Source organism: Uloborus diversus, chromosome 4, assembly GCF_026930045.1.
Source record: "Uloborus diversus isolate 005 chromosome 4, Udiv.v.3.1, whole genome shotgun sequence".
Lineage (NCBI taxonomy): Eukaryota > Metazoa > Arthropoda > Arachnida > Araneae > Uloboridae > Uloborus > Uloborus diversus.
Genome location: NC_072734.1, coordinates 191,594,371 through 191,600,372, shown reverse-complemented (window position 1 = coordinate 191,600,372; position 6,002 = coordinate 191,594,371).

The window sequence follows — 6,002 nt, the reverse complement described above, 5'->3', positions numbered from 1 at the left end:
CGCTTCGAGGTGCACACCTCCATGATACAAACTAACTTTGTGCCAAATTTCATGAAAATTGACCGAACGGTCTAGGCGCTATGTGCGTCACAGAGACCCGGACAGAGAGCTTTATTATTAGTAAAGATTATTATTTTATGATATTATTTTTATAATTATTATTCAATGGGGGGGAGAGGGGCGGTACATGTCAATATCGCCTAGAGAGGCAGAACTATTTGAGCCGGCCTTGACTAGAAAACAGCAGATTTCTAAGTAACTCTGACTGAATCGCAGTCGCATCTCCTCCGCCCTCTCCAGCCAACCTTCATTTGCCGTTCGTTTACCCTCCCTCCTCAGATGCAGCAGAGATCTCTGAATCTGTGTGCGTGATGTGATGCAAGAGCTCCCGAAATAAATCCGCATCTCTGGATCGCACGAGTTTCCACCACTTGTGTGGAAATCCCGACGAGCCGGCTGGGAGGATCGCTTATTAAGCACTTGGCCTGATTGTCACGGAGAAATCTGAGGCCTGCTTTTGCTTATATCTCTGCAACTAGACTACTTAGAGACTTCGGGATTTCACTAAATGATTTGATTAATCTTAAAGTACAACTTAGCGCTGAAAAATTGAAGTTCTAAAATAAAATTATTATTTCGGTTCGGGTGGAAAACAGCAAATTTCATCTCATTCCCCTATTAAATGTTTAAATATAAAACCTTTTGTTACAAATTGTGTTGCCTTGCAACAGTAATGTTAAACGCAATCATAATGCAAATATCGAATTAAGGCTTCTCTGGAGCAAGCATGAAATTGGCAAGCATATATCCTAGAGAGGAACAAGGATCAATTTGCTCGGTAAAATGCCTCCCCCCTCCTCTCCCCCCCCCCCCAAAAAAAAAAGAATTCGAGAACTATTTGCTGTTTTTATTTATGGTTTCGATCCGGCTCTTGACTTTTTTTTTCAAGCAGTCATTTTCATTACTCAAATGCAATGAGCTTCGAAACAGATTACAGAGTACTGTCGCAGATTTGGGGGGGGGGGGTCATGACCCCCCCCCCCCCCCCATGATCCTCCCTCCTCCTCCTTGTATCAACTTCTTGGTTTCGATCAAGTTTTTTATTTTTATATTCAAATGTTGTTGCGGGTTTTGGGAGGGGAGTCAAACCCGTTCTTACGCAATATTTTCCAAGTCGATATTTTATATTAGAAATCGCGCGGTCAAGTGGTTTCGCAGTGAGCCTATTTCATTTGCGTCTGGAAGGTAAAAAACTTATTAGAGTGAGCAGTTTTCTATTTGTTTTACAAAGAAAGAATTGTGTAAAATATAATAAAGGAATCGCACTAAGCATGGCATGTTTTATTTTTAATTAGTGTCGCATCATAAACAAAAAAAAAAAATGTCGAAAAAACATTTAACCTATATCTAAGCTTGCCAGATTTTTGAAATGCTAAACTGGGACACCGGAATGCCCCCCCCCCCTGTTAAAGTGTCACGGTTTTTCAAGGGTACACATCGTTGATTGGTTTTTTAAGTGTAGTATTTTCTCAATGCTATGAAAAAAATGATTCTAGTTATGAACTAAAATTAGGAGTAATCATAAATGACACAAGCATATAAATTTAAACATTAATTTTTTTTAAAGACAATATTTACAATTTACTTAAATAAGAATAAGCAATAAAAATGAGGAGAAAAAAAAATGAACAATATTCACAAGTATTTTTCACTGGATAGGAGTTTTTTCAGAAAGTCTTTTTTGCATTTAATCTTATCGTAAAAATCGGTACAATACAATCCGATATTATAATTACATGTCATTTAGCCTTTAACCGTAGATTCCTTCGTCAAATCCCTATCATCAGACCATATGCGCTGTTCTTCAAAGAAAATACTCTCGCAACTGGTGTGTGAAGACTTATTTTATCTTTATCCTGAATGGCTGACGACGAGACGAGCGGCTTCAACAGTATTTCACGCGAAGGGGAGTAATGTGCGGCGAAATTTCTTCTGATGCTAAAGCTGCACCCTTTGGTGCCTAGTATTGGACTCGACCGTATGATAACGATTGGCGAGACATGACAATATGAAAACAGTATTACAATTTATTAACAGAGATAACCGCCCTTCTATAGTTTTTATTTTTCATACAGTGCGGTGAAAAGAGAAAGTAATTATTCTAAATAATCCTTCTTAATTATTAATAAAACATTGTTGGTCGTCGATAATCAAATAAGTTTTTTTCCGGGACGACAAGTAAACCGGCCGGGACACCGGGATTTTGTCTGAAATCCGGGACTGTCCCGGTCAAACCGGGACGTCTGGCAAGCCTACCTATATCCAACGTTTTAGTAAATATTTCTTTGCCCAAAAAGGTTAAAATTGAGAATAGTGAATTTAATAACGATTCCAGTTATCATATCCACTGATGTAAGATTCGTTATTTTATTATTTTGTAAAACAAAATGGAATCTTACGTAAGAATAGGGGGGAGGGGTTTGAAAAATCTTACATACCCTTACACTTGGCGGGAGGTTGGGGGGATTCAAAAATTGACAAAATCAACCTTACGTAATTAATGAATGGTCCCTTAGCATACACTTTTTAGTACAAATTTCGACTTTCATGTTCTGTGAGATCTGAGATATACACAACAATTCATTTTGAACTAAACGCACTTAAATCGCCAAAACTTCATTTTGTTCCCAAATAAGCAAACTTAAAGGGAGGACAAATGAGCGAAAAAAGAGAAAAAACTGGCAAAACTCATCAGTTTGCTCTCTCGATCCCTCTTCCAAAGATCTTTGCCAAAGGCCAAGCAAACAAGATCGCGTTGGGAAAACACGATTTCTCCATCAGAACGCAGCGACGGCTCATCATGGGGTAGGGATGGCGCAAGGAAATACATATTTCCAAATGCCAAAAACAGTTTTGAATGTCATTCTTGACCTTGAAAGAGATTGGCAGGTGCCTTTGCCAAGTTTCGCGGAAACATTTTTCGGTGCCAAATGGTTTTCGGAACCAACTCCCTTGAGAGCTCGGGATTTGGGACTCTTTCGCCTGGTAACAGTGGAACCCCTGGAATAGGACAGGCCAACCTATCCGACATTTTGGTTCCAAGACAGCTTTGGATTCAACCTTGTTTCTCGTATTTTCGCTGGTTGCTATGCCGTAAAACAATTGATGACAATGAAGTAAAAAACAACAACGTCAAAAAGCACAAATTGCTGCAGACACGTTATCTTAATTGATGATAAGTTGAGTAAGATGTCGCTTAATGTGAATCTAGACAGATAACTTAGTTCACAAATTCAAGAAAAATGTATCGGGAAAGGTTTACCGCAAGGAACCTCATTTTCACACCTTATTCGTTGTTAATTTGTATTTATTAAATCTTTTTCATTTACAGACAACATCAATCAAACAGACAATCAAACATCAATCAGGCAACACATCTAAAGACATGAAATACACCGCCAGCTCAGTCAATTCCAGCCGAGGACTGCAGTTTCGTGCTTATTAGCACTCATCAGTCCGGCATAGGAAAGTGACTGAGCTGGAGATGGAAAACCTCTTAAGGAAGCCAAGATCGCCAAACAAACTGGTAGCTAATGCAGAATTGGCACTGACCAGACGAGTGACCGAAACAATGGTTCGGTTCAACTCATTGTTTCATTGTTCAACTCATTCTCTGTTTCGGTCACTCGTCTGGTCAGTGCTAATTCTGCATTAGCTACCAGTTTGTTTGGCACTCTTGACTCCCTTAAGAGGTTTTCCACCTCCAGATCAGTCACCCCTATGCCTGATGAGTGCTAATAAGCACGAGACTGCAGTTCTCGGCTGGAATTGACTGAGCTGGCGGTGTATTTCATGTATTTCTGCCTTAGCTTTGGCTATAGGGCAGTACCTTACTGAAAACACATCTAAAGCTTGGGCACCCGTTTTCTGCAACGAGGCTTTTGTACAAACACTTTTTTTTTCCTCCGACAATTTTGGAACCAAAATGGCGGATGAGTCGGCTCCCTTTAATGGCCTTAACAGTGTTTCTCCTCCCCAAGCCGTCCGTTCGAGAACAATGGACAAAGCTATTTAAATCCCGGGTTTTCTAAAACGGATCAAAACATTACTTCAGCAACTTGAAACGTGCATTAATCACTGCGATGGTTCGACGAAAATCTTGGCCAACATTGATGTTTTTCACAGCCGTGAAGAAATTCTTTGAGCTGATGTAACCCCTTTCAGCTATTATGAAACCCCTTCTTGCTTCATAGCGGCATCTTTTGTGTCGTTGCGATCTGTATTTGTCATCGATTTAATTTTAGCGTGCAGAGCAAAAATAATTTTACTGAAAACGCTTTAACTGAGAGCAAAATCAATGTTTTTCAGACGTAGAAAGGATATGAATGCATGCGCACACACACACATGTATAATATATACATAGGGTGATTAACCCCTTCAGACCTGGTGTCCGGTATACCGGACAACCACTTTAAACAGCTGCTAATCATTTAATAATTGATTTAATTAGTTGATTTTTTTTTTTTTGTAGTTGACTCTTTACACTCTGCCTATTATAATCTGTGAAATAATTTTTCGTTTTGGGATTGACAACACTGACACATAAGGATTGAGAGATAGAGAGTGGCTCATTTTCTCAACCATGGATTTTCATCTGAAAAGCGAGGTTTTTTTCCTGATTTTTATAAAAATATATAATCTTTAATTAATCGCTTCAACGCTTATATTATGTTTTATAATTGTTTGTAGAACATTTTATAATGAAGTTTGTTTGGTATTTTATCGTTTTTGTATATGAAATATTGATTTCAAAAATATAAGTTTGGAATATTGGACGTGCCATAACTCTTTTAATTTTTCTCCTACAAACTCAAAATTTTGTCTATAAGATACCCTTTATCAAAGTACACTGTGTACCAAATATCAACATTTTTGGTCAAATATTTCATAATTCCGACTGAAGGGGTTAAAAAAGAATGGTATGGTTTCAAACATGTATTTCTTACAGTAAAAATGGAACCAAAGAGAAAAATTTTTTTCGCACTTTTAAATCATTGCATTCTAAAGGTGTTCTATGTCAGTCGTTTCCAACCTTTTAGGACGCTTGACTGACACTTATTGTCTCCCTCCCTTCCCCCTTCGTTGAAAATGTTTCAAGTTGGCGCTAGTGAACATCGTTATTATTTAAAATATGAATGATAAACTTTAATTTGTATTTCATAACGCAATTTTATTGCACAAAGTGGTAAATGTATTTATTCACTTCTCTTTCCAGATCTGGAATCAGCCTTTGAGGCACAAAATACCAGGCTACTCACCAAAACGGGTCCCGGTACACTGGAGTCCCCAAGTGGCGCGATTGGGCGGCAAAGAAATATCCGATCCACCGAGTGGTGGAGGTGCTGGATGTGTGGAGGAGGTTCGAACCACAGATTAACCTCCTCCTCGAGGTCACAAGACCTCTCCTGGACACGGTGACAAACCCTTCTCTGTGGCAAGGAAGAGTGTGGATCTCCAACCCCAGCGTGATCCTATATTGACCTCTATGAGGTACGGATGCGTCTTCTGTTGAAAAGAGAGTGGTGGAGTCCTCACCAAGAAAGGTTCGACAAGATGCGAGTTGACCTCCACGAGGTCTACCAAACAAGGGCTCTGCTCAAATAAGCAACCTAACGGAACCGCATTTTGTGTGGAGGAGGCTCGAACCAACCACAGATTAGCCCACTCCTCGAGGTCACAAGACCTCTCCTGGACACGGTGACAAACCCCTCTCTGTGGCAAGGAAGATTGGATCTCCAACTCCAGCGTGATCCTATATTGACCTCTATGAGGTACGGATGCGTCTTCTGTTGAAAAGAGCGTGGTGAAGCACTCACCAAAAAAAAAGGTTCGACAAGATGCTAGTTGACCTCCACGAGGTCTACCAAACAAGGGCTCTGCTCCAATAAGCAACCGTATTTTTTGGCCTCTATGAGGTTTGTCTCGAAGGTCTTCGCCTGAA